Source organism: Palaemon carinicauda, chromosome 11, assembly GCF_036898095.1.
Source record: "Palaemon carinicauda isolate YSFRI2023 chromosome 11, ASM3689809v2, whole genome shotgun sequence".
NCBI classification, from domain to species: domain Eukaryota; kingdom Metazoa; phylum Arthropoda; class Malacostraca; order Decapoda; family Palaemonidae; genus Palaemon; species Palaemon carinicauda.
Window position 1 is genome coordinate 71,337,155 of NC_090735.1, and position 18,413 is coordinate 71,355,567.

The window sequence follows — 18,413 nt, forward strand, 5'->3', positions numbered from 1 at the left end:
CCACAAGGCTGGTGCAGAACAGCTGCACAGGCCGGCGTCAGACAATGCACCATCTGTAAAAAGAATAGTATATGAGAAACTGTAATTCTCTTAAGTAGGGGCGGGTCTGGAGGACCCGGGCCTAACATAGGTCTAACACAAGATTAGAGCTTAACTGTACTATTCTGTAAGTGGCCTAACATAGGTCTAACACAAGAATAGAGCTTAACTGTACTATTCTTTTAAGTAGGGGCGGGTCCGGAGGACCCGGGCCTAACATAGGTCTAACACTAGATTAGAGCTTAACTGTACTAGTCTTTAAGTAGGGGCGGGTCCGGAGGACCCGGGCCTAACATAGGTCTAACACAAGATTAGAGCTTAACTGTACTTTTTTTTTTTTTTTTTTTAAATTTAAAAATCTTTTTTTTTTTTTTTTTTTTTTTTTTTTTTTTTTTTTAGGGGCGGGTCCGGAGGACCCGGGCCTAACATAGGTCTAACGCAAGGTTAGAGCTTAACTGTAATAGTCTTACATAGGGGCGGGACCGGAGGTCCTGAGCCTAAACATAAGTCTAACTTGAAACTAAAGTATAACCATCCATTCCGGTCAAGCCGGGAGCATAAAAAAGGATGCAATAACAAGGAATTAAGACACATAGTGTCTGATTTCCCGGGTGGGGTAGACCCCGGGCCGGGAAATAAAGGTATATTCAATACCAATTCCTTTAGGGACTCCGGGGTAGTGATCTGTCATATATAATCATCATAGGAAATGTTATAAAATAATAGGGGGGCGGAACTGTAACTAAGAACTGCCAATCGAACCCGGAGGGTTTCGTATAACATAAGCCAGAATGAAAAGTGAATATAAAATAGGGTACACCGGGATCCAACTCTGTAGACCGGTGGCCAACCAGACTAGACAGAGACTAAACCGCCGGGCCACCCGGAGGACAAAGTCCATAAACACTTAACTACCCCCTCTAAAAGGAGGGAAGGCAACGGTCCCTTAGTGGAGGGGGGAGAAGCCTAGCCTCCCACCTAGCTAGAGGGGGAGCGTGGGGGAGGATCACGTGATACGAGGCAGCAGGGCTACCAACTGACGATCCCCACTCAGACAGATCAAACGGAGTAATGGCACAAATATTCATTATAATAATAATAATAGCGTTAAATATATGAATAAACACATAGAAAATTTTTGGGCAAGGCATGCAACATAAATAATTAAATCACAAAAGACACACCTGATGGCTAAAATAACATTGCCGCCTTAGCACGGTCGGCAGCCATAGCGATACGTAAATGATATCGGCCCAAAAATTGAACCACGAGGATTCTAAACGCTAAATAATGAATATTCACAATAACAAATAATATTTGATAATAAAAATAATACACATAGTAACACCGCAAGTGAAAATTAAAAGCTCTCAAAAACAGGAGTACCAACTGTAGTGAAATCAAGCAAGATCGGTATGAACGAAGAGAATAACTCCTATAATATAAATATTAAACGATCTAGGTTGCTCAAAACACAGTAAAATCCAGCTTGGTACTTAACTTAGACGGTGTCTCCTGGGAAACCGACAAAGAAGCCATAATTCACTAGAAAATATCCAAAAGCGAGAGCACCAGAAAAAAGCGGGTTACTTTGAACGTTGTGCTAAAAGGAGTTGGGTTCTGAGCGGATGCATTGTAGTAGTACCGAGTGAGGTTGAACGGCTCTCCTCTATTGGGGTTCTCTGTCGTGGATTAATCTAAATAGTGCGGGACCTCTGGAATATACGCCCAATTTTATACCGACACCAATAGGTGAGCGAGCTAGTTAACCTAGCACTCCTTTACATTTTTTCTCTGGTATATTTAGCAGTAAATTACCTAAGAATAAGTGCTAAAATGGAGCTTATTCACTGGGCGGCACAGGTTCGAGCCCAGAAATAGTAATAATAATAATAATATTATGTCCCTATACATGGAGCCTGTTGTTAGCAAGTGCTTCACGCATTTGAGATCCACGCAGCCGATTCCATCAGGATTGCCAGTATTGAGTCATTACTTCGGTGTTTTGTGACAGGGAAACTTCATTTTCTCGTTCGCTGACCCTTTGGGGTCTCGCAACACAGGCTACGTTAGGCCTTTGGTCTCTGTTCCCTTAATCACGCTTACTCTTCGAGGTCTCATGACAGAGAAACTTCCGTTTCTCGTTTGCACTGACCCTTCGGGGTCTCGCAACACAGTTCTTGCTGAACCTTCGGGTTCTCGTGACCATAGTCATACTTATATGACAGAGAGTTAGCTATGCTGCCTTCTCCCGCACGCCAACCCTTACCAACGTGCCAGCCTTCTCCCGCGGATGCGCACTCTCGTGAATCCTCCCCTAGGGATGTGCACCAACATTCTCCCGCGTGCCCCGCATGAATCCGCTGTGAGCCCGCTTGCTAGGGAACTTTCTCTTGCTCGCGTGCCATATGGCTGGCACAGACGTGCGAGAACACTCTCCCGCGCCCGTTTAAGCCTTCACCTAGATGTTCTTGCCGAAGAGACAGGTGATATAGGAAGAAACATCATCGTTCTCGCTCTTCCTCGCCTTCTGTCTCTCCTTGAGACTATATGCACTCTTGGCACAAATCTAAGAAGAGCGCTCCCTCTTGTCATTGTTCAGCCTCGCTGTCATCTTTCTCTTGCGAGGGATCATCTAAGAAGCCAGGAGCGTGGCCAAGGGCAAAGCACGTCTTGACCTCGAACCCTCTTCTTCGCATAATAGTTTGAGGGTCTCTGTTCGCTCTAGAAAGTCAGATAGAGCGCTTCTCCTCGCTTTCACTCCTTATCTTCAGAGAAGATCGCTCTCGCCTTCGACTTCTCGATCTCGTGACAAGGAAACTTCGGTTTCCCGGTGCGCTATCCCTTCGTTTTCTTGCAACTCAAGTTGCTGAAACCTCAAGCTCTCATACATTTAGTCACGCTGACACTTCGGTGTCTCGTAACAAGGGAAACTTCCGTTTCCTGTTGCTCTGGTCCTTCGGGTTCTCACAACACAACCTCTAGGGGCACATACGATCACGCGGAACCTTCTGGTTCTCTTGAAACAAGTTACCAAGAGTTTTACTCATGACAGAGAGTCTTCGGACTCTTGTCGCGCGAAGTGTTCGCGTACGCTCAACCAACACTGCGCCCATGACCATCAAGAGTTTTACTCTTATGGCAGAGTCTTCAGACTCCCGTCACGCAAGGTGTTCGCACGCAATTAGCGCTACACACGCAAATCTCCGGTCATGCACTCGCGGGGTCAATCCCTCGCTCTCGTGTTTCAGATAGGACAACCTCCCTAGTTCCTTTGCTCCCTAATGAGTTAAGGATTACGAGTCTCTCGGAAACCTCGGAAGAAGATGCAGGGGTTCGGCTCTTCTTCTCTTCAGTTGAGAGCAGGAGGGAAAGGGGAAACGTGTTAGAGAGGCTAAAAGAAAACACCCAGATAGCAGCGACGTAGAACACAATGCCGAGGGCTTTGGCCGCTCTGTTCGTTATCCTGCGCTTCATGTGGCAGCACATGAGCTGCCCATGTTACGAGGTAGCACTCGTTGTCAACCTGCAACTTGATCAACTTGTTGAGAAACATAGATTGCTGCCAGGAGGTTCGCCTCCAGGGGTTATAGAACCTCCTCTTACGAGGGAGTGATAACTTTCCTTGGAATAAGGCTGCGTGAGAGAACCACCCCCCTTCCGAGGGAAAGCTTCCCCACTTCAGCCATTCAACAACCTTCCCTCCTTTGTGAAGAGTTGCGAACAGCTCGATGATTTTTATCTCTGCTATCTTGTCCCCGAAGACTTTGCTTTTTCCCCTTGAGCTGGGGAAAAAGCAAGTCTAAGGCTTGTTCCTCCTTCGGGGGGAACTTATCCCTCGTTCGCGAGAGAGATTATTACGCCTACACTTTTTTTCCCATAAGAGCTGGGAGAAAACTTTGCTCAGGCGATGTCCTCCTTCGGGAGGACTTCTCTCTCGCTCACGAGAAGGCGATTATTACGCCTACGTTTTTTCCATAAAACTGGGAGAAAACTTGCCTTAGTCGATGTACTCCTTCGGGAGAACTTCTCTCTCGTTCGGGAGAGAGAGATTATTATGCCTATGCTTTTTTCCCATAGAACTGGGAGAAAGCTTGTCTTAGGCGATGTCCTCCTTCGGGAGAACTTCTATCTCGTTCGCGAGAGAGACTATTACACCTATGCTTTTTTCCCATAGAACAGGGAGAAAGCTTGTCTTAGGCGATGTCCTCCTTTGGGAGGACTTTTCTCTCGTTCATGAGAGGGAGATTATTACGCCTACGTTTTTCCCATAGAACTGGGAGAAAAATTGTCTTAGGCGATGTCCTCCTTCGGAAGAACTTCTCTCTTGTTCGCGAGAGAGAGATTATTACGCCTTTGCTTTTTTCCAATAGAACGGGGAGAGAGCTTGTCTTAGGCAATGTCCTCCTTCAGGAGGACTTCTCCCTCGTTTGCGAGAGAGAAATTATTACGCCTACACTTTTTCCCATTGAGCGGGGAGAAATCTTGCCTTAGGCAATACAGTATCCTCCTTTGGGAGGACTTCTCCCTCGTTTGCGAGAGAGAGGTTATTACGCCCACGCTTTTCCCCATTGAGCAGGGAGAAAGCTTGTTTTAGGCGATCTCCTTTGGGAGAACCTTCCTCCCATTCACGAGAGAAAACTTGTTGGAGTTTGCTGATCCACACTCCTCCCCCTTACGCTTTTGGTTCTCCTCCAGGGGCGGAGCGAGAGCCTTATCTTAAGCGACGTAGAACAAATCTACCCTGCGGAGGAGTTATCTTCATCCCTGACGTTCTCCCCCTCGTGCTGTAAGGAGACTTTTTTTTTTAACCTACTGGTTCTCCTCACGTTGACCCCTCGGGGTCTCGTGACGATCACCCTTTCGGCGGGCGTGATCGGGAGCCTTTGAACTCTCGTCATGTTGATCCTATGGGTTCTTATGACCTTAGTCCTTTGGGCCTCTGTCGCGCTGGACTTTCGAGATCACACGACTTGGAACCTTCGAGTTTCAGTTACGCTGAGTCGTCGGGATCTCGTAACAATTAGCACAGAGTGTCTGCGCACGCACGCAATTAGTGCTATGCGCGTGACCATCCTCATCAAGAGTTTTACTCTTATGACAGAGAGTCTTCCGACTCTCGGCAACGGTCTTTTCCATTACATCCAGACACTCCGACTTCTACCGTTCTTCCCCTTTCGATAAGAAAGATACGAGGGGTAAGACATAAGGTTTGTCTGCTACTCGCGTCTCCACTTTACCTGTAATAACACACGAGGAATTAGCACAGCCTGAGGATTCCTCGGGAGAGCTGCCGTCGAGGGACTTAGAATCCTCCTATTTAAGGACTCTAAGAACTGTGTGTAATATCTCATGCCATGGCGATTTGCATCTGTCTCCTCGACCTCTTGACGCTCCAGCCTTAGACAGGCTATGTCGTTCACCCCAAACCCTAAGACCAGAATTGATCTTCTGGCTGTGGCCTGATTGGTAACGTCTCTGACTGGTGTTTGACAGTCTGGGTTTCGAGTGCCGCTCAGACTCATTAGTGCCATTAGTGCCTGCAACCTTACCATCCTTGTGAGCTAAGGTTGGGGGTTTGGGGGAGCCTATAGATCTATCTGCTGAGTCATCAGTAGCCACTGCCTGGCCTTCCCTGGTCCTAGCTGGAATGGAGAGGAGGCTTGGTCGCTGACCATATAATATATGGTCAGTCTCTAGGGCATTGTCCTAACTGCTAGTGCAATGTCACTGTCCCTTGCCTCTGCCATTCTTGAGCGACTTTTAAACCTTTAAACCTGGTCTGTTCGCCAAGATCAGAGATGTCAATCCTTCTCCTCTGATCTTGGATCTCCTCACGGCGAGGCTCACACCGGGCTAATCCTCGAAGAGACACTCTACTCTTCCAGGCTCTTCTCAGTCACAGAAGCCTCGGCAATGGAAGCGACTTCAATGTCCCTTCTGGCTTGACACGTGGTCTAATACAGTTGGCTACCTCGCGAGCCACGAGGACTTGTCAAATCAAGACTCCAGGCAGTCCCTACAGGAAGTCCTAACTGCTGGGGCCAAGACAATGGACTTCTTAACCGCTACAACAGCGACCATGTGGAGCAATTGGGTTCTCAAAAGGAAGGAATCAGTAGTTCCCTGACTTCCTTTTGTACCTCAGTGAGGAAAAGCTCCTCTCAGTCTCGGTGATTAAGGGCTATCGCTCAGCCTTGAGCCACATCTGTAGACTGAGAAGGGGTTGACCTCCGCCTCAGAAGACATCACCTTGGTTGATTCAGGTTTTTGAGTGATCTTGCCCCCCAGTTGAGATTAAACCATCACCGTGATGTAGTGGTTTGCGGACTGTGGCCAGAGGTGGCACCCAAACTGTTTAGTATCCGAATGCCGACCACAACCCGACGTTCACTACACAACAAACATACAACGGTGGAATACCCAAAAATCTAGGTAACAGGTCAAGAGAACGGAGCACTGGGCACCACCCATTGATTTATAGTTGGCAAGGGGACCTAGCTAGAACCTGACTTACCCCTTTGCTTCTCCTGCCTTTAGCTTGCTGATCTTAAGTAAAAGTATAAGAACATTAGGTGAAAGGGAATATTATAATTAAAAAACTAGAAAAACAACATTGGCTGAGAAGGGGAGCACATTGGTGTAAGGAACTGGAATGAGATGCTGTATTCATAAAAACAAAAAATATTTATTTGAAAATGAAACAAAAAAACTGTTAGGAATACCTTAACATAAAATTAGTATTCCTTTACACTTCAGCATCAGGGTAACAAGTTAAACAAATTTTAAATAAAAATAAAAGATTATTCACATGCTGGACACTCAGGTTTACTAAACCATCTCAAACCAACCACCCATAAGAAAATATAAATCTGTGAAAATACTGTACTACAATAATTTTCCCTGAATCAATACTGTCTCTTCAATATCCAGTTCACCACTAAGCTGCAAAGTCACTTGAAGTTTATCAAATTCCGAACAGTACGGCCACATACGATGCCGTGCAGATCCCTGCGGGCCCACAATAACAATGTCTCGAAAAGTTTGTCAACAACAGTAGAGCATAATCTCTCACTCTTGGAAGGGGTTTTGAATAAGTCTGAATTCAGACTAACCTCGAACACAGTCAGTCTCCTCCTAACATCTGAATTCACTTCTTGGGCCTCCGACCAGATATGCCATTTCAATAGCTCCTGTTAACTATTAATGTTTATGACACACTCTCATATAGCGAAATTCTTCCTCGTTACTTCGCACATCAAAACAAAATCTTTATTAACTTTACTGTGTTGACTGTCGAACACGAGCAATCGCCAATGGCCTTATAATACATTGGTTATGGTGTTATTCAGTCAAACACTTGATGGGACTTACAGTTCACAGGCAATATAATATGAATACAGAGCAGCATCACAGACCACTACACACTGGTAACAGGCCATCAACCACATTCATAATTGTTATGAGCAGTACTAGACGGATACTCTGTTTCTATATACATACAGTAGTCTCAAGAATAAACTTACCTTACACTCCTTACTAAGTGTATGGGGCTGCTGTCAATACCTGGAAAGGAATAATAACAGATTAAGACTTTTTTTGGAAAGAAGGGCTTGAGGGATCAACAAAAATCAAATAATGTGTTTCATACTCACAAACCATTAAAGTTTTCTTAGACACAAAACATATATTGCAGTGAGACGTGTCTTACGTTCCCTGAAGTGTCTGCCCTATGAGCCCTTAAGGGCCTCAGGCTACTTTCTGAACCCTAAGACCATCTTCCTCGTACCTCTGTCCTCGGCTAAAAGGGTCAGTGAGCTACATGGTCTGTCTTACGTCATCACCCATTCCCAGGGGTGGGGGTGGGGGGGAGGGGGAGTGTCTCGCAACTTCGTACCGGGCCTGGTGGCTAGACTCATAATCCTTCATCTACCGATGAGAGATTTCAAGAATTTCAGTTTTCCACCCTCAATAAGGTAACACAGGATACAGACCAGTCGTTACTATGCCCAGTCAGGGCGCTAAAGAAATATCTGAAGTGCACCAGACCTTTCAGACCACGTCTCCGTCATCTCTTCCTTAGTACCAACAAGGTAAAGAAGAGAACCTCACGCAACACCATCCCTTTCTGGCTCAAGAAAGTTATTGCGAGATCTTTTCACAGGGACCCAGAGGCAGCACAACCCAGAGCCCATTAAGTTAGGGGAGTGGCTGCCTCACTGGCGCTTAAGAGAAATTTCTCACTTTTCCAAGTCTTGAGTGCTGGGGTCTGGAAACGCCAATCTACATTCACCGCTCACTATTTGAGCGACGTGACACATAGGTCTCTAGACACCCTTTGTATAGGGCCTATTGTGACAGGTCAACGGGTGCTGTAGCTACCTTACGCCTTTACAGGGGACAGTAACCATTGGCTGAGGATACTGGGTTACACTAGGTTTTAAGAAGGACATCCATCTATCTTCTTCGTCTCCTTCTCCCTCCCATCTGGGGATCCTAGTCTGTATCCAGTTTCAGCTGGACTCACCAATGGAAATAAGGTATGATACTCATCTGATTCCTCTCACAGGGTTTAAGTTATACTCGTGGTCACGAGGTTTCCCCGTTGCAAGGTGGGGGGAATCCTAAGTTTGAAGGGGTCCGAGTCGAATGTTTCTTGACCCACTTCATCCTGAAACATTTGTTTCCTCGAAGCTACAAACCTTCAGTCGTGCTGAGATTATGGGGATCTACAAAGAAAGAAGATTAACGAAGATTGTTGCTTCAAAAGAGTCTAGTCTGAGGACTATCTTCCCTAGGAATAGGGAACTCCTTGGCCCCCTGGCCTCAAGACTAAGTCTCCTATAGTAAAGAATGAGGGTTTGTGTCAAGTGTAGGAACAAATGACAAGCCTATACCAGAGTTTGTATTTTTCCTAACATAAAAACCTGAATTCTTTACACAAATCTTCCCTCCATCACTGCCCCCTAGGATAGTCCTAGCTAGAATCTGATTGAAGGTAAACAGCAGCTACCGACCGGCGGCCCCCCCCACCACTAACAGGTGGGTAATTACCTGCCCGGTCATTAAAGACCTTGATAAGGTTTTTCTGTTGTATTTTCCAGCTCGTGCTAGAATATCTCCTATGGTAAAGAATTCGGGTTTGTATGTTAGGAAAAATACAAACTCTGTTATTAGTTTGTCATTTTTTACTACTCCTTTAACTGCCTGCAACAATTTGCATTCTTCATTCACTCTCTGACATATATCTGCTTCCACTCCACCATTTGCTGCAACAACAGACCCCAAGTACTTAAACTGATCCACCTCCTCAAGTAACTCTCCATTCAACATGACATTGAACCTCGTACCACCTTCCCTTCTCGTACATCTCATAAGCTTACTCTTACCCACATTACAGTGAACCCTCGTTTATCGCGGTAGATAGGTTCCAGACGCGGGCGCGATAGGTGAAAATCCGCGAAGTAGTGACATCATATTTACCTATTTATTTAACATGTATATTCGGACTTTTAAAACCTTCCCTTGTACGTAGTACTGTTAACAAACCACCCTTTAATGTACAGAACACTTAATGCATGTACTACAGCACCCTAAACTAAAACAGGCACAAATATTAAAGGCAATTTTATATCATGCGTTTCCTAAACACCTAAAAAGCACGATAAAAAATGGCAACCAATGTTTTGTTTACGTTCATCTCTGATCATAATGAAGAAACAAACTCATTTAGTGTACAGTACACATATATGTATAGGTTAGTTTTTGCATCGATTATATTGATTATACAGTACTGTATGTTGATTTGTTTATTACCAATGTTTTAGTTTACGTATTTTTCTTAGGACTTCCAAATGAAATGTTTTTCTTTATGACGCCGCCTGAAACGACGGCGTGTACGCTCAGTAAACAACCACGCTCAGAACAAACAAGGCATTTAACGCGCATGATGATAGTGATAAATAATGATACAGTACATACAGTATTTACAGTAAAAGCATTTACAAAATATGTTACCTTACAAATATAAATTATACAGTATTGTACGTAGCAAAGCAGGAAAACAATTTACGAGAGAGAGAGAGAGAGAGAGAGAGAGAGAGAGAGAGAGAGAGAGAGAGAGAGAGAGAGAGAGAGAGAGATTGTTTTACGTACGTAAATGTAAATTTTAAACAAAAAAAATATGATAGGTTACAACATGTAGACTTTTAAAACCTTCCCTTTAACTTAATGCATACAGTACGTACATTACTAAACTATAAAACAGGCACAAATACAGTTTTAGAATGTACAGTAAGAATATTAAAGTAAAAAATAAAGATTGTTACTGTACTCACCACAAAAGAAGTTGAAGAAAAACTTGAATGGTGATGGCGATGAATTTGCTGCACAGTAGAAATGATGATGATGAAGCTGATGATGTGTTCTACTGTGCAGCCAATGATAGTATTTTACGTCTCTTCAGACGGAGGTGTCTTTTCTTGGGACACCTCTTCAACTTCTTCCTGGGAAACTTCAATTTCTTCCGAAGGCGTACTAGCAGGAGGAACTGGCTCTTTTTTGCGAGGGTGGAAGAACATTGTGATCGGAAGTTGTTGCCGCTGCTTCTTTTTTCGATCCAAGAGCATTTTGTAGGGAGTCATTATGTCATCAACCTTGTTGCAGAATTGCATCGAGCGAACCATATCCTCGTCCCACTCTTGCAACATTTCTTTCAACTCCTTCACGTGGTTGCAGGCCTTGGCAAGCCGTTCTAATGTTAAGCCCGTTTCTTCGACATTTTCTTGGGTCTCTTCCTGGGTATCACTCTCTTCCTCACTTGCCGATTTCGTCAGGTCTTCGAGGTCTGCGTCAGTTAGGGGCTGGGAATGGCAGTCCAACAACTCGTCGACGTCTTCAGTCGTCATGTCGCCAAACCCGTCACCTCCAATTATGGCAGCCAACTGCACAGATTTCCGTATTGCAGAGTGTTGGATTTCCGACGGAGTAAATCCCTTGTCGTCGTAAACAATATCGGGCCACAGCTTCTTCCAGCTCGCATTCACGGTTGCAGGTTTCATCTCTTGAAGTGCCTTTTGAATATTCTGCAGGCACGTGGCTATGGTGTACTGCCGCCAGTACGCCTTCAAGTTGAAATCTTCATCCTCGTCATCTTGGGCAGCATCCACACACGCAACGAGGTCCGCCAAGGTATTCTTCGTGTAGAGGGCCTTGAATGCCCTGATAACCCCCTGGTCCATCGGTTGAATTAATGACGTGGTGTTGGGTGGCAGGAACTCAACCTGAATGCCCTCATGCGACAGGTCAGTTGCGTGTCCACCAGCGTTATCCATAAGGAGAAGGATCTTGAATGGCAAGCCCTTCTCTAAGAGATATTTGCTGACTTGCGGGATAAAACACTGATGGAACCAGTTGGAGGTCAGCATCTTCGTAATCCATGCTTTTTGATTATGCATCCAGTACACGGGAAGGAGATTCTTATTTTTATTTTTCAAAGCGCGAGGATTTTTCGACTTATAAATAAGCCCCGGCTTTAACAAAAATCCAGCAGCATTGCCACACATCACGAGGGTAACGCGATCCTTGAATGCTTTAAAGCCAGAGGCTTTGGCTTCCTCTTTGAACAGGAAAGTTCGCGACGGCATTCTCTTCCAAAACAAGCCAGTCTCATCCATATTAAAGACTTGTTCCGGCTTGTATCCACCTTCGGCGATAATATTCTTGAACGTCTGGTTCACGTAAGTTTCAGCAGCGGCAGTGTCAGCGGAAGCAGACTCCCCATGCAGGGAAACGCTTTTCAGGGCGAAGCGTTTCTGAAACTTCGCGAACCATCCTTTGCTTGCGGAAAAACGTTTCTGAGGCTGGGAATCAGTGGATGTCCCTGGTTGAGGATCATCTGCATCATCATCATCTTCAGCATGGTTGCCGTCGTCGTCTTTAGGTTCCTTTGCAGCAAAATTCTCATATAAACTCAAAGCCTTTGTTTGGATGGTGTTCGTATCCAACGCTATGTTCTTCTTCCGGCAGTCGGCAATCCACACAGCTAAAGCACTTTCCATGCGTACGATCGTTTTATTACGCGTTGTAACGACTCGCTTCGCTGATCTGCTAAAGGTGATTGCAGCAGTCTTTCTAATGTTCGCCTCGTCCTTCTTGATATAGCGAACAGTAGATTCGTTGATGCCAAAATGGCGGCCGGCGGCCGCGTAACTTCTACCATCTTTTAACATGTCGAGAAGCGTAACCTTCTCAGCTATCGTCATCATCCTTCGGTGGCGTTTAGGCTCACTACCAGCCTTAAGAGAAGCAGAACGCTTGGGAGCCATTACAGTAGGATTTACAGTACTGTAACAAAAAGTTCAACTTAAAAAGGTCGCACACAGCACAGATTAAACTTCACAAACTTAAGAACGTCTACTCAGCGATACGCGGTAACAGAGAGTGAACGATCCAGCCCCGCGAGAACTTTGATGCTGCGGGTAGGAGATGCGGGCAAAACACCAATCACAGGCTAGATAACAAAACTTGAGTTCTGATTCGTCATCTATCAGCGCTTGAACCAATCACAACCCGTCTTACAGTACTATGATGCGTTGGTTACCTACTCATAGAAGATGCCCCGCGCATACTGAACGTACGTAGATTAAGTACAATACCGTAATAATAATAAATAATGATAATAATACTGTACAGTAATAATAATAATAATAATGATAATAATAATAACAATAATAATTTTATTAACAACAACAATAATAATAATAATAATAACAAAAATAATAATACAGCTTTACGTACGCTATTTTACGCCTCTCTCTCTCTCTCTCTCTCTCTCTCTCTCTCTCTCTCTCTCTCTCTCTCTCTCTCGTACGCTTATTCGAAATGTGATTTTTGCAACAAAGAATATTATTGGATGCAGTACTGTACTACGTACGTATACATACAAAAGATTCATGGAAAAGAAGCACATCCATTACAGTACACACCATTCTAATATGGTATGACTGCATCTGATTTGCGTTTCATGTTCGATTTAATTTTACTACGTACTGTATACAGTACTGAATTATCGTATGATCACATTCTCTTTTCGTGTTTTATTTCTTTCTGTGCTGAATTATATATCATATGTAATGCAATGAACAATCAGTAAGAGCAGATATTACTAATTACAGTATTAATGGAATTACAGGTAACAAAATATCGTATTTGGTTGTCTTCAGATTTCGCGGTATTTTTGAATTTTCCGGAAAATCCGCGATATGTATACAGTGAACCCTCGCTACTTCGCGGTTCGACAATCGCGGATTCACCACTTCGCGGGGTTTTCCCATAACCCATATATATATACATATCGCGGATTTTCCGGAAAATTCGAAAATACCGCGAAATCTGAAGACAACCAAATACGATATTTTGTTACCTGTAATTCCATTAATACTGTAATTAGTAATATCTGCTCTTACTGATTGTTCATTGCATTACATATGATATATAATTCAGCACAGAAAGAAATAAAACACGAAAAGAGAATGTGATCATACGATAATTCAGTACGTAGTAAAATTAAATCGAACATGAAACGCAAATCAGATGCAGTCATACCATATTAGAATGGTGTGTACTGTAATGGATGTTCTTCTTTTCCATTAATCTTTTGTATGTATACGTACGTAGTACAGTACTGCATCCAATAATATTCTTTGTTGCAAAAATCACATTTCGAATACTGTAAGCGTACGAGAGAGAGAGAGAGAGAGAGAGAGAGAGAGAGAGAGAGAGGCGTAAAATAGCGTACGTAAATTTTTATTATTATTGTTATTATTATTATTATTGTTGTTGTTGTTAATAAAATTATTATTGTTATTATTATTATCATTATTATTATTATTATTACTGTACAGTATTATTATCATTATTTATTATTATTACGGTATTGTACTTAATCTACGTACGTTCATTATGCGCGGGGCATCTTCTATGAGTAACCAACGCATCATAGTACTGTAAGACGGGTTGTGATTGGTTCAAGCGCTGATAGATGACGAATCAAAACTCAAGTTTTGTTATCTAGCCTGTGATTGGTGTTTTGCCCGCATCTTCTACCCGCAGCATCAAAGTTCTCGCGGGGCTGGATCGTTCACTTTCTCTTTCCGCGTATCGCTGAGTAGACGTTCTTAAGTTTGTGAAGTTTAATCTGTGCTGTGTGCGACTGTTTTAAGTTGAACTTTTTGTTGAACTTTCTGTTAAATCCTACTGTACAATGCCTCCCAAGCGTTCTGCTTCTAGTAAGGCTGGTAGTGAGCCTAAACGCCACCGAAGGATGATGACGATAGCTGAGAAGGTTACGCTTCTCGACATGTTAAAAGATGGTAGAAGTTACGCGGCCGCCGGCCGCCATTTTGGCATCAACGAATCCACCGTTCGCTATATCAAAAAGGACGAGGCGAACATTAGAAAGACTGCTGCAATCACCTTTAGCAGATCAGCGAAGCGAGTCGTTACAACACGTAATAAAACGATCGTACGCATGGAAGGTGCTTTAGCTGTGTGGATTGCCGACTGCCGGAAGAAGAACATAGCGTTGGATACGAACACCATCCAAACAAAGGCTTTGAGCTTATATGAGAATTTTGCTGCAAAGGAACCTAAAGACGACGACGGCAACCATGCTGAAGATGATGATGATGCAGATGATCCTCAACCAGGGACATCCACTGATTCCCAGCCTCAGAAACGTTTTTCCGCAAGCAAAGGATGGTTCGCGAAGTTTCAGAAACGCTTCGCCCTGAAAAGCGTTTCCCTGCATGGGGAGTCTGCTTCCGCTGACACTGCCGCTGCTGAAACTTACGTGAACCAGACTTTCAAGAACATTATCGCTGAAGGTGGATACAAGCCGGAACAAGTGTTTAATATGGATGAAACCGGCTTGTTTTGGAAGAGAATGCCGTCGCGAACTTTCCTGTTCAAAGAGGAAGCCAAAGCCTCTGGCTTTAAGGCATTCAAGGATCGCGTTACCCTCGTGATGTGTGGCAATGCTGCTGGATTTTTGTTAAAGCCGGGGCTTATTTATAAGTCGAAAAATCCTCGCGCTTTAAAAAATAAAAATAAGAATCTCCTTCCCGTGTACTGGATGCATAATCAAAAAGCATGGATTACGAAGATGCTGACCTCCAACTGGTTCCACCAGTGTTTCATCCCGCAAGTCCATGAATATCTCTTAGAGAAGGGCTTGCCATTCAAGATCCTTCTCCTTATGGATAACGCTGGTGGACACGCAACTGACCTGTCGCGTGAGGGCGTTCAGGTTGAGTTCCTGCCACCCAACACCACGTCATTAATTCAACCGATGGACCAGGGGGTTATCAGGGCGTTCAAGGCCCTCTACACGAAGAATACCTTGGCGGACCTCGTTGCGTGTGTGGATGCTGCCCAAGATGACGAGGATGAAGATTTCAACTTGAAGGCGTACTGGCGGCAGTACACCATAGCCACGTGCCTGCAGAATATTCAAAAGGCACTTCAAGAGATGAAACCTGCAACCGTGAATGCGAGCTGGAAGAAGCTGTGGCCCGATATTGTTTACGACGACAAGGGATTTACTCCGTCGGAAATCCAACACTCTGCAATACGGAAATCTGTGCAGTTGGCTGCCATAATTGGAGGTGACGGGTTTGGCGACATGACGACTGAAGACGTCGACGAGTTGTTGGACTGCCATTCCCAGCCCCTAACTGACGCAGACCTCGAAGACCTGACGAAATCGGCAAGTGAGGAAGAGAGTGAGGGTACCCAGGAAGAGACCCAAGAAAATGTCGAAGAAACGGGCTTAACATTAGAACGGCTTGCCAAGTTCTGCAACCATATGAAGGAGGCGAAAGAAATGTTACAAGAGTGGGACGAGGATATGGTTCGCTCGATGCAATTCTGCAACAAGATCGATGAAGACATGACTCCCTACAAAATGCTCTTGGATCGAAAAAAGAAGCAGCGGCAACAACTTCCGATCACAATGTTCTTCCAGCCTCGCAAAAAAGAGCCAGTTCCTCCTGCTAGTACGCCTTCGGAAGAAATTGAAGAAGTTTCCCAGGAAGAAGTTGAAGAGGTGTCCCAGGAAAAGACACCTCCGTCTGAAGAGACGTAAAATACTATCATTGACTGCACAGTAGAACACATCATCAGCTTCATCATCATCATTTCTACTGTGCAGCAAATTCATCGCCATCACCATTCAAGTTTTTCTTCAACTTCTTTCGTGGTGAGTACAGTAACAATCTTTATTTTTTACTTTAACCTGTTTTATAGTTTAGTAATGTACGTACTGTATGCATTAAGTTAAAGGGAAGGTTTTAAAAGTCTACATGTTGTAACCTATCATATTTTTTTTGTTTAAAATTTACATTTACGTACGTAAAACAATCTCTCTCTCTCTCTCTCTCTCTCTCTCTCTCTCTCTCTCTCTCTCTCTCTCTCAAATTGTTTTCCTGCTTTGCTACGTACAAGTACTGTATAATTTATATTTGTAAGGTAACATATTTTGTAAATGCTTTTACTGTAAATACTGTATGTACTGTATCATTATTTATCACTATCATCATGCGCGTTAAATGCCTTGTTTGTTCTGAGCGTGGTTGTTTACTGAGCGTACACGCCGTCGTTTCAGGCGGCGTCATAAAGAAAAAGATTTCATTTGGAAGTCCTAAGAAAAATACGTAAACTAAAACATTGGTAATAAAAAAATCAACATACAGTACTGTATAATCAATATAATCGATGCAAAAACTAACCTATACATATATGTGTACACTAAATGAATTTGTTTCTTCATTATGATCAGAGATGAACGTAAACAAAACATTGGTTGCCATTTTTTATCGTGCTTTTTAGGTGTTTAGGAAACGCATGATATAAAATCGCCTTTAATATTTGTGCCTGTTTTAGTTTAGGGTGCTGTAGTACATGCATTAAGTGTTCTGTACATTAAAGGGTGGTTTGTTAACAGTACTACGTACAAGGGAAGGTTTTAAAAGTCTGAATATACATGTTAAATAAATAGGTAAATATGCTGTTACTACTTCGCGGATTTTCACCTATCGCGCCCGCGTCTGGAACCTATCTACCGCGATAAACGAGGGTTCACTGTATATATATGGGTTATGGAAAAACCCCGCGAAGTGGTGAATCCGCGATTGTCGAACCGCGAAGTAGCGAGGGTTCACTGTAACTCTCAACTGCCTTCTCTCGCACACCCTTCCAAAGTCTTTCACTAATCGGCTAAGCTTCTCTTCCATGTCTGCAACCAGTACAGTATCATCCGCAAACAACAACGGATTTACCTCCCATTCAATGGTCATTTTTGTCTACCAGTTTCAATCCTCATCCAAGCACTCGAGCATTCACCTCTCTCACCACTCCATCAACATACAAGTTAAACAACCATGGCAACATCACACATCCCTGTCTCAGCTCCACTCTCACCGGAAACCAATCACTCACTTCATTTCTTATCCTAACACATGCTTTACTACCTTTGTAGAAAATTTTCACTGCTTGCAACAACCTTCCACCAACTCCATATAACCTCATTACATTCCACATTGCTCCCCTATCAACTCTATTATACGCTTTCTCCAGATCCATAAATGCAACATACACCTCCTTACCTTTTGCTAAATATTTCTTGCATATCTGCTAACTGTAAAAATCTGATTCATCCAACCCCTACCTCTTCTAAAAACCAGCCTGTACTTCTAAGATTGCATTCTCTGTTTTATCCTTAATCCTATTAATCAGCAATCTACCATTCACTTTTCCAACTACACTTAACAAACTAATATACCTTGAATTACAACACTCTTGCACATCTCCCTTACCCTTATATAGTGGTACAATACACGTACAAACCTAATCTACTGGTACCGTTGACAACACAAAACACATATTAAATAATCTCACCAACCATTCAAGTACAGTCACACCCCCTTCATTCAACATCTCAGCTCTCACACCATCCATACCAGATGCTTTTCATACTCTCTTTTCATGTAGTGCTCTCCTCACTTCCTCTCTTGTAATCTCTCTCTCATTCTTATCTCCCATCATCGGTACCTCAACGCCTGCAACAGCAATTATATCTGTTTCCCTATTATCCTCAACATTCAGTAAACTTTCAAAATACTCCGCCCACCTTTTCCTTGCCTCCTCTCCTTTTAACAACCTTCCATTTCCATCTTTCACTGTCTCTTCAATTCTTGTACCAGCCTTCCTTTCTCTCTTCACTTCTTTCCAAAACTACTTCTTATTCTCTTTATATGAATGACCCAATCCCTGACCCCACCTTAGGTCAGCTTCCCTCTTTGCCTCACTTACCTTGC

At 43.6% G+C, this 18,413-nt stretch overlaps 1 protein-coding gene across 2 annotated transcripts in view; it reads left to right on the forward strand.

The window, feature by feature from the left end:
* Positions 1–18,413, forward strand: part of LOC137650065 (zinc finger HIT domain-containing protein 3) — a 174,771-nt gene that overhangs the window by 109,217 nt on the left and 47,141 nt on the right. The window lies entirely within an intron of this gene.